This window comes from Canis aureus, chromosome 19 (assembly GCF_053574225.1).
Source record: "Canis aureus isolate CA01 chromosome 19, VMU_Caureus_v.1.0, whole genome shotgun sequence".
Classification (NCBI taxonomy): Eukaryota; Metazoa; Chordata; class Mammalia; order Carnivora; family Canidae; genus Canis; species Canis aureus.
Genome location: NC_135629.1, coordinates 58,738,899 through 58,749,785, shown reverse-complemented (window position 1 = coordinate 58,749,785; position 10,887 = coordinate 58,738,899). Strand labels below are relative to the sequence as shown.

At 62.2% G+C, this 10,887-nt stretch overlaps 1 long non-coding RNA gene across 1 annotated transcript; it reads right to left on the bottom strand.

Moving 5' to 3' along the window:
- Positions 1–2,643: 2,643 nt before the first annotated feature.
- On the bottom strand, positions 2,644–9,783 carry LOC144290988 (uncharacterized). The gene is made up of 2 exons (XR_013358449.1): positions 9,164–9,783; positions 2,644–4,138 (listed from the first exon to the last, which is right to left on the bottom strand). It is a non-coding gene; the product is annotated as an uncharacterized LOC144290988 (long non-coding RNA).
- Between the last annotated feature and the right edge of the window lie 1,104 nt (positions 9,784–10,887).

The following is a 10,887-nucleotide window of genomic DNA, read 5'->3' as shown; positions in this document are numbered from 1 at the left end:
TCTTGGGTGGAAATGACACAGGGCGGGGGACCCTGAGAAATCCGGGCTCCGGGTGCGAGGGAGCACACGGGGGACGCTGGGTGGGGCCGGGCCCGCGGCGGCTGGGGTCGCCGCTGCGTCCGTGTGACCGTCCGGGAACAATGTGAGACAATGTGATGGAGGACCTTGAAGAAAACAAATAAAAGCGGCTGTGGATGACACGTCTGGGAGAAGAACGAGGAAACAGAAAAGAGGAAGGAAACAAATCTCCCCAGCGGCACTTGTTTGAAATGCAGATGACACTGCGCAGCCTGCCCTGAAATGCCTAATAGTTGAAATGAAAGGCTTTTTTAAAAAAATCAAAGGCAAACAGGATGGGAACTCAACGGGGCCTAATCCTTGACTCTTTGTTGGAAGAGACACTGCAGCGCACCGCCCTTTCCTGGTCTGGGAATGCAGGTGTCTCCCTGGAGAACCACCGAAGGGGGTGGCGGCGGGGTCATGTTCCTCCCGGGGTGTCTGTCACCCTCTGACCCCAACACTGAACGCGGCAGGAAACATCCCACATGGTGTGGGAAATGCCCGATTGTAGGGATGGGGCTTAGAAAAAATTCTGTCTCATGTTGTATAATACACATAAAGTTAAGATTGTAACCGTCTCTGAGCGCAGCTCAGGGCACGGAGCACACTCACCCCGCCGCGCACCCCCCCCCACCGTCTCCAGAACCTTCCAACTCCCCACACGGAGACCCCGTCCCCAGGAAGCACTGACCCCCGCCCCCGCCCCACCCCTGGCTCCCACCGCCTCCTGTCTCTGTGGACGGGCCTCCTCCGGGGACCTCCTGGGAGTGGGTCTGGGTCCCCTCCCTGAGCCCCGTGTCCTCGGGGTCCACCCATGTGGGGCAGGTGTCGGGGCCCCTTCCTCCCCGGGGCTGGGTCGCATCCCGGGTGTGGACCGGCCGCGCTGTGTATCCTTCGTCAACGGACGCGTGCGCGGCTTCCAATCTGTCTATTGCAGGCGGTGCTGGGAGCACGGTGTGCACATTATCTTTTTGATATTTCAGTGCTTTCAGTGTTTTTGGGTAGATACCCAGAGTGGGATTGCTGGGTCACATGGTCATTCTACTTCTAACTTGCTGAGGACCCGCCACGCTAGATTCCACAGCCGCCGCTGCATTTTACCTCGGCGCCCGCAGCCCAGCCGCAGCCAGCCCAGCGGGCGTGGGGCCAGGACCGGGCTCGAAGCCCTTGTGGCGGCCCGGAGATCGGAGATCGGCTGGACCCAGGTGCCCGGGCCGCCGCCGCACGAGTCTGCTCACCCGCCCGAACGAGGGACCTGGAGGCTCCTCCTCTCCCAGCTCCGGGGACCAGGAGTCTGACATGGAGGTTCCCCCGAGGCCTCGCCCCTGGGCGTGCACACTGCCATCTCCTGCCCGTGTCCTCACGTGGCCTCCCACGTCCTAATCTTACAAGGACACCAGTCATATTGGACCTCGTTCTAAATAATCTATTTTTTTTATTTTTATTATTTTTAGTTTTTTTATTTTTATTTTTTTTTTATGATAGTCACAGAGAGAGAGAGAGAGAGGCAGAGACATAGGCAGAGGGAGAAGCAGGCTCCATGCACCGGGAGCCCGACGTGGGATTCGATCCCGGGTCTCCAGGATCGCGCCCTGGGCCACGGGCAGGCGCCAAACCGCTGCACCACCCAGGGATCCCTAAATAATCTCTTTAAAGACCTATACCCACATACAGTCACATTCTGAGAATTAGGACTTCGGCATATAGGTTTGGAGAACACAAGGCAGCGGGAAACAGCGGTGCAAACAGGTTTAACTGCACACGTGGCCGGTGGTTAGAACAGATTTACACGGCATACTAGAGGTCAGAAGGCCCGAGCCATTTTCACTGGGTCAAGAGCGCAGGGCCACAGTCCCTCCGGAGGCTCCGGGGAGGGCCCGTCCTGCCTGTCTCAGCTCCTGGGGGCCCGGGTGTCCCTTGGCCTGCAGCCTCATTGCTCCAGCCTTGTCCTCCAGCTTCATGTGGCTTCTCCCTTACGTGTGTCAAAGTCCTGCATCCCTCTTATCTGGGCCCCTGCGATGCTGGGCCACTCAGATGATCCAGGATCACCTCCCATCAAGATCCTTAATTTAACCACATCTAAAAATTCCTTTTCTGCTAAACATTCATAGGTTCCAGGAATTAGGATATGGGAAGCTTTTCACGACCATTTTAGCTTCTCACACCACACCCAAGGCCATCACTGGGCTATGAAAAGCACTGGAGCACTGACACCCGCTGCCCTGGGGAGCCCATGATGCTCGGGGAGGGAGCCAGGCACAGGAGGCCCCACAAGGTGTGAGTCCACGTGTGTGACACGTGCGTAACAGGCTCCTCCAAGGACGGGGAGGGGGCCCGTGGGGGCTGGGGAACAGGTGGGGGGGCAGTGAATGTTGATGGGGACGGGGCTTCTTTTTGTTCTTTTTGGGTGATGGAATGTTCTAGAAGTAGACACAGTAGTGGCTACACAACATAGTGAAAAATAAGTATCACTGAACTGCATACTTTAAACGGGTGCGTTGTGTTGTATGTGAATGTTACCAGCATAAACCTACAATAAAATTAGTTCTAAATGTTTGACTACAAAAAAGGAGAGCCAGCATGTTTCTTAAAAAATATTTTATTTATTTTTAGAGACAGTGCACACGTGTGAGCAGGGGGGTGGGGGTGGGGGGAAGAGGTAGAGAATCTTCCAGCGGACTCCTCGCTGAGCAGAGCCCCACGTGCGGCTCGATCCCAAAACCCTGAGATCACGACCTGGGCCGAAATCAAGAGTCAGACACTCAACCGACTGAGCCACCCAAGGAGCCTTGTCCTATTTTAAAATATGGAAGTCACGGGGATCCCTGGGTGGCTCAGCGGTTTAGTGCCTGCCTTCGGCTCAGGGTGTGATCCTGGAGTCCCGGGATCGAGTCCCACATCGGGCTCCCTGCATGGAGCCTGCTTCTCCCTCTGCCTGTGTCTCTGCCTCTCTCTCTCTCTCTCTCTCTCTATGTCTATCATGAATAAATAAATAAAATCTTAAAAAAATAAAAAATAAATAAAATATGGAACTCCCAACCAGTTTTCTTCAGTTCCTGGAGCCCTGTGTGCACACACTCATACACACGCTGTTGAAAGGATCCTCATCAATCAACACAAGGCCCCAACTGGTGCCTATTAAAAGTTCTTGCAGCAAGAGCGAAATCAACATAACGTTCCCAGAAGTTCCATTTGCCCCTTTGGAGAAAACTCTAGAAACCCAATTACTGAACAGGGGTGCTAGATTTACTAGATGAAAACACACAGCACCTAGTTGCCTTCGAAATTTATATATATAACAGATATGTTCCTAGGATGTAATAGTCGGACTAAATGAGACTAAATGACTGACGAAGCTCATGATCTAAGGAGCACTTGCTACGGACGTAATACGTCCCCGGGAATCTGCTCCTCTTATGTTATCTAACAATTCCATCCCGTATTTTCCCCTGGGAAACGTAAGGTCGGAGGGTGCTGCTAACACCACCGACCTCCAGGTCGTACGGTGAGGATGTTTTGTGATGTTTTTCTTGGGTGGACATGCCTCCCTCGACGTGGAAGCCCTGCGGATGGGGCCGTACTTGGAACGGGGTCTCTGCAGATGTCCTTAGCTCAGGCCGGGTGTGCCAGACTGGGACGGCCCTAGACCCGAGGGGTGTGCCTCTCAGATGAAGGGGATCTGGACACGGACACACGGAGCAACGACGGCGTCTAACAACCAGGAGACACCAAAGCCACGAGAGGCTGCAAGAGCAGGAAAGACCCTCCCCAGGGGCCTCCAGAGGGAGCACGGCCCCGTCACCCTCAGTTTGGACTCCTGGCTTCCCGAACTAGGAGACCGTAAGTTTGTGGGATTTTTGTTACAATAGCCCTAGGGAAGCAACAGAGACGGGACCCGATCCACATCCTGTGCAGAGTCGGGCCGGCGCCCCAAGCTGGCCGTTCACATCTCACCTCGACGCGGTCGTCCCACACACGTCCCAGAGGACAGCCCCTGCGATGGCCCCGCGTCCCCAGCCCCGGGAGGACTGACCACGAACATGCTAAATGCCCACGGCTGGTTCCGGAGGTGCACGGGCTGGAACCACGCTGTTCGCCAAAACCAGATTCAGAAAGCCAGGAGACGAGGACGGCGGGGCCCTGGGCGCCTCCCGCGTGGCACACCCGCCACCCCAAGGGGCAGGGGGACGTCTGGAGACGCCGCCTGCTGCAAGGGCTTTCATTTTTCACACACCAGCCCGTGCCGGGTGCCAGGGCCACGCCTGTCCCGAGGCCACCCCGACCTGTCTGATGCTACCTCCGGGAAGGATGACAGGGATGCCATGGTCTGTGGCCACGGGCCTCACCAGGGGTGACCCGGCCTCCAGGCAACGCTGGGCAACGTCCGGGGTCGGTTGTGATCACCACGATCGGGGTGCTCCCGGCATCGAGTGGGTGGGGACGAGCGATGCTGCCCGGGAAGGCCACAGACGGTGGCAGGGGCGGGGGTCCTCCCCGTGGCATCAGAGCCACCTAGCGCCACGACTGGCATCAGCGCCGAGGGCCGCGCGGCTTCTTCAGAGCCGTCGGCGGCGCCAGCAGCAGGCCCCGCAGGCCGCGTCTGCAGCCCGGCCCGCCAGCTGACGTGGGGCAGCCCGCCCCTGGCAGGGGCTCAGCGCTGTGGCACGCGGCTGTCGGCTCAGCGGCGCCACCGAGTCCCGGGGGCCGGGCGGGGGCCAGCCCCAGATCAGGGAAGCGCCACGTCGATGCTTTGGAAGTATTTTACCTCTTGGTCACCTTTTTTCTAAAACAATAATGAAGTGACGCCGGCCCAAGGTAACCCAGCGAGGCCCGGGAACGTGATGGAGTCCTCCGGGCTCCTCCGGGGCGGCCCCGCGCCCACCGGCCGGCGTCAGGCCTGGTCAGGACTACAGGCCGCGGGCTGCTCCACCTGGGAGCGTGCGCTCCTCGGCTCCTCGCACGCAGGCGCCTTCCGGCCCCCACGTCCACGTCCACGCGGCCCGGCTCCACGGCACACCCGGCAGCTGGCCGGCAGCTTGTCCTCTGCCTCAGTGGGGCAGCTCTGCCCAGGGAGGGTCTGGCCAACTTCCGTTCGACGGCTCAGGGGCCCCCGAGCGGGGTGCTGGTGGGTGGTGACGTCCGCCTGCTGTCTGCCTTCCCGGGTGACCCCTCCTCTCGTGGCTCCTGTCCTGTCCTCATGCTGAGCTCGGCAGCTTCCCCACGCGGCCTTTCGCCTTACACCCTAAGTGCCTCCCCGAGCGCTCCCTGGTACTAATTAGGGGATTTTTGTAAACAAGGCTGCATGCGTCCCTAAGACGTGCTCTGGTGCAGCTGGTAAAGTTCATTCTGCGTCCCGTACGAGCGCCATGCCGTGTCCTGCTGGCAGGGCCGTGCCTGGGCGAGGACAGGCACGCACGGGGTAAGTCAGCAACGTGACATGATGTAAGGAACACCCCGCAGCTCGGCATCGGTGAGCGACACAGGGTCGTTCCTCCTGCCCCACGGGGACGGCACTGTACAGCGTCCCCCCTGAAATCAGGTGCACCGAGAACCTCGGAACCTGGCGGAAGTTTGCCCACGGTTCAGGTGAGACTATACTGGCGTACGGTGGGCCGCGACGCCGATGACAGGTGTCCCTACGAGAGGAGCTGGACACAGGAGGAAAGGCGTCCACGTGAAGCCGGAGGCAGAGAGGAGGGCTGTGTCCGCAAGCCCAGGGCTGCCAGCGCCCCCAGGAGCGGGGACGGGCGTGGACAGCCGTTCCCTCAGGGCCCCTGCGGGGACCAGTCCTGCCACGCCTGGTCTCAACTTCTCCAGAAGCACCGGATCCTAAGCGCCTATTGTTTTCAGCCACCAGGTTACACCGCTTTGTTACAGCAGCCCTAGGTAGGACCTCCTACGCCGATCGTCCCCTCGTTCCGGTGGTTGGAGGACCATCCTCTTGCTCTTGGGCCTGGCCTTGGGCGGGGCGGGGGGGGTAGGAAGGAGAGGAGGGCAAATGGCCACTGGCCACTGCACCCGGGCTCCTGATGTCATGGCTATGTGCGCGCTGCGTGGCAGGAAGCGCAAGTCACCCTGTGTCCTGGCGGGAGGGACAACTAAACTGCCAGCAACCGCACCAGGGACCACCACGCTGTAGGTGGGGACCGGCCACCAGCTCCCAGGGAGGGTTCCACGTGGGAGCTGAACCTGGAACTGGGCCTCTGGAGGGCAGGGGGCCCCGAGAAGAGCATGGACAGAGGATGCGGGGACTCCACCGCGGCGGACGGAGGGGCACCGTGCTGCTTTCCTACTGCAACGTAGTAAGTGATCGCCAACTTAGAGGCTTAACACGACACCCCTCGTGTCCCGCTTTCTGTGGGCTGGGAGCCGGGGAACACGCAGCTGGGTGGCGATCCAGGTGCTGGCTGGGCTCGTGCTGCCCCTCGGGGGGGCCCCTCCAAGCTCACAGGGTACTTGGCACAATTCCTTTCTGCGGTGTCCCACTTCTCCGTGGCCATAGGTCAGTCCCTGTGACCTCAGGAGGACCCCAGTCCCTCTTCTAAAGGGCTCCCTGGAGTAAGTCAGGTCCATCAAGATAATTTCTTTTTTCATGAACTAAAGATCAACTGATTAGCAACCTTACTTCCAACCAAAAAATCCTTTCACCTCCACCACACATAACCAGAGATGTGACACCGACCCCGGCACAAGTTCTACTCACGCTCAAGGGGAGGGGATTGCCCAAGGTTGTGAGCCATTGGGGGCTGCCTATGCCTTCTGCCCCCTGCAACGTCAAAGACACGGAGCAGGTGAGAGCCTGCACCAGGACGCAGGTAGAATGAGAGCCGGTGGTGTGGCCGTGACACCTGAAGTCTTGGCAGGAGAGACCAAGATGTGTGGGGGCCCTTCTCTGGGGTTTATTCAGCCCCCCAGAGTCATAGCAGCAGCCTTCCCCCTATTTTACGTGCTGTGGGTAAGAGTCCTGAGAACAGACTCTCCTCTGGTCTACACAGGGCTTCCTGGCACAGTCCACTAGGCAGCCCCACAGGGAGGCATCTGCCCACCTCAGTCACCCTCACCCCTCGGAGCCCCCCCACCTGGCTCCGTGCACCACAGACACAGGATGGAAGGCCAGGCTTCTCCCCCAGGCTGGGTGGAGAACAATCCACCCTCCTCTGCCACAGTGCTCACAGGTAAGAGGAGCAGGATCGCAGGAGAGATACCCATCGTGGTCTCCCCAATTCACAGTAGGTCAACTGAGACGCTGGCGATGTGCCTTAGGAGCAGAGCCAGCCCCAGGATTTAGGTCTTCTGTCCACCCCACGGTACCCGCCTCTGTGCCCACCAGGGCCCCAGCTGTGGGGTGCCAGGCACCATATAAGACACTCAGGCAAGGGCCCAGTGAATCCTCAGCTGCCTGTGGGGTGAGGTGGGGACAGCTTCCGCTGGCAGGGTCTAGCTGTCCTCCCATGTCTCTTCTCTTCCGAGTAGCAGAACCTCCCCTGTGAGTGGGCAGGTGGCTCCTAGAATAAAGACAACTTTCCCAGCCTGCCTGCAGCTAGGAATAGCTGCGTGGGAATGTCTGGATCTGGGAACGTAGGGCAGTCGCGCTTTGCCAGCGTTTAGGCCACGTCCTCCCCTCTTCCTTGATCCCCTGCATGGGCCACAAGAATACCCAAAATGCCCACACGCTCATGCCAGGAAACTATATTAGGGACCTTAGAAAAGGCCGGTTATCTGGCACAAGCAGAGTGTGGAACGCTACTCGGACAAGGAGGAAGGCACTCCCGGTGCGTGTGAGAATCCCAACGCCTCTCTGGAGTTTCGTGAGTACGAAGAGGGCTCCGAAGGCTACGTGCTATACGGTTGCATTCGGGGAGCCTTCTCGGAATCAGAGACGGAGCAGGGATCTGCAGCCCCCAGCGATGAGGGATGGTGGGGGGCGGGGGGCGGGCGCCGGGGGGTGTCTACCGGGGGTAGCTGGAGGGAGTGCTCTGTGGACACGGGGACGCCCTGCATCTTGACTAGGGTGGTGGGTACGTAGCTCCACACACCACCGAATCATGTCAGCGTCTTGGTTTTGACGCCGGATCTCAGATGCACAAAATAAACCACGGGGGTAAAGAGAGGAACAGCTACGACATTCCTCTTTAGACTACTTCTGCAAACTTCTGTGAATCTGTAATTACTCTAAGATAAAACAATAAATTAGAAGCAAAAACTCCTCCTAGAGCACAGTTAAGCCCCAAGGTGTGCTCCCCGCCCCCCTTGCTCCAGGCCTCACCAGGCATCACTTAACTTCTGTGACAAGTAGGGCCTTCCACCCCAGGGCCTTTCCACGGCCTCCTAAGCTCAGAAAATTCTCTCCCAGTCCCCAGGCTATCCAGATACTGGGTTTTCAGACTAAATGTCATTTCCTTGAACCCCACCATCTTGTAGCCCCAGCCACAAACAAAACGGCCTATTACCGTTGTGGTTTCCTGAACATCTCCTGTAATAGCTTTGTCAGAACCCGTGTTTTACAATTGTTAACAGTCTGGACTCTGGAGCTAGACTTCCTGTTTCAAATCTCAGTTCCGGGGGTGCCTGGGTGGCTCAGTCGGTCTCATGCCTGCTTTCACCTCACGTGCTAGGCTCGGGGTCCTAGGACCAAGCCCTGAGTGGAGCCCCCTGCTCACCAGGAGTCAGCTTCTTCCTCTGCCCTTCTCCCTGCTCGTGCTCCTCTTTGTCAAATAAACATAAAACCTTAAAAAGAAATCCCAGCTCTGCCTTGGACAAGCGAATCCACGTTCTTCTCTCCCAAGTTCCATGTCTGTAAGATGGGCTGTGCTCTTGGGAACCTTAAGCAGCCACGTCAGAAGCCGGCGACCCCGTGGAAGCAGCGTGTGGAGCCACCCGGGGGAGGCCGGAGGAGGCCTGAGTGCACGAGCTCCAGCAGACCCGCCAGCCAGCGGACGCCAGCGCAGTCCAGCACCAGGTGGCAGCTGGGGGAAGGCGGAAGGACCCGGGGTGACCCCAGGCCAGGCTGCAGAGCTGTGAGCCAACAACTGCTTTGGGTAACAGGCTTGTGCTTGGATGCCCGGAGGGAGATGACCAAGGTGACTGGTAAGGGGACACCCACCTGCCGCGGTTCCTGCCATCCGAGAAGCTAACCGTGAAGCCCGAAGCTTGCTGTTGCTACTGGATCCTCCATGTCCTTCAGACTGAGCTCCTGCAGCGTGGTGTCCTCCGGTCCCCCGCAGCCCCTGAAGCAGTGGTGGGCAGCGGGAGCACACGGCCCAGAGCCCCGAGGCTCACACCGACCTGGAGGCTCACTTGTGCAGCAGCGCGGGGTCAGGACCTCCGGGGACCTCCCGGGGCGGCCGCAGGTGGAGCCCTCCCCGCGCTGGCAGTGCTCACCCGCGCCCACACCGGCCTCCGGGCACCTGGGCTACCTCGGCCCGCCCACGGGCACTCGGGACTCGGGGACTCGAGCGCGGCACCTCCGCCAGGGGAGGACGGGCACCCGGGGCGGGCACCGACGAGGTCGCGCTGTCACAAATGCCCCGCAGGCCGCTGCGCAGGGTGCACCTGCCCGCTGAGCCCGGCCGCCGCCGCCGGACCCGCAGCCCCCAGGGCCGCCCCAAGGCGCGCTGCACCGCCGTTCTGCAAGCTCGCCCCCAACTCAGAGCAAGCCCGTCCGACGCCGGCGGCGCCCCGCGGCCTACACCCGCGCCCCGCGAGCGGCGTCTACACCCGCGAGCGCCCCCACTGCGGGAAGCACGGTTCCCGGGGACGCCGACTGCCCGCCCCCCTGTGTCCCCCCCCCCCCCCCCCGCTCTGGCCCCCGCCCTCCGCTCCGCCCCTGCCCTGGGCTCCACGCCGCGCCCTCCCCCCCCCTCCCCGCCCCCCCTGCGCCCCCCGAGCCCCGCGCCCTCCCCGCCCCCTCCTAGCCCCCCCTGCGCCCTCCGAGCCCCGCGTCCCCATCCCGCCCTCTGAGCCCTGCGCCTTCCCCGCCCCCTCCCAGCCCCCCCTGCGCCCCCCGAGCCCCGCGCCCTCCCCGCCCCCTCCTAGCCCCCCCTGCGCCCTCCGAGCCCCGCGTCCCCATCCCGCCCTCTGAGCCCTGCGCCTTCCCCGCCCCCTCCCAGCCCCCCCTGCGCCCCCCGAGCCCCGCGCCCTCCCCGCCCCCTCCTAGCCCCCCCTGCGCCCCCCGAGCCCCGCGCCCTCCCCGCCCCCCCTGGGCCCCCCGAGCCCCGCGTCCCCCCCGGCCCTCTGAGCCCCGCGCCCTCCCTGCCTCCTCCTAGCCCCCCCTGCGCCCCCCGAGCCCCGCGTCCCCCCCGGCCCTCTGAGCCCCGCGCCCTCCCCGCCCCCTCCTAGCCCCCCCTGCGCCCCCCGAACCCCGCGCCCTCCCCGCCCCCTCCTAGCCCCCCGAGCCCCGCGCCCTCCCCGCCCCCTCCCAGCCCCCCCTGCGCCCCCCGAGCTCCGCGTCCCCCCCCCCGCCCTCTGAGCCCCGCGCCCTCCCCGCCCCCTCCTAGCCCCCCCGCGCCCTCCACCCCCGGCGTCACGGCCCCGCGCCCTCCGAGCCCCCTCCCCCCGCCGTCAGGGCCCCCCGCGCCCTCCGAGGGGCTGGGGCCTCCGACGCCCGCCGGGCCGTAGGCTGGGGAGAGGCGAGGCGCCCCCGGAGCCGCGAGCCCAGGCTCCGCTACCTGCCTCCGGGCTGCGCGCAGTGGCTCCGCGTGGGCACCGCGGCAACACGTGGCCTCGGGCCCCCGAGGTCCTGGGAGGCCTGGAAGGTTCTCCCGGCCGCGGCGCCCGGAGGCGGGGTGTCAGCGCCCGGAGGCGCCCCCCGGCTTCGCGCCCGCCCGC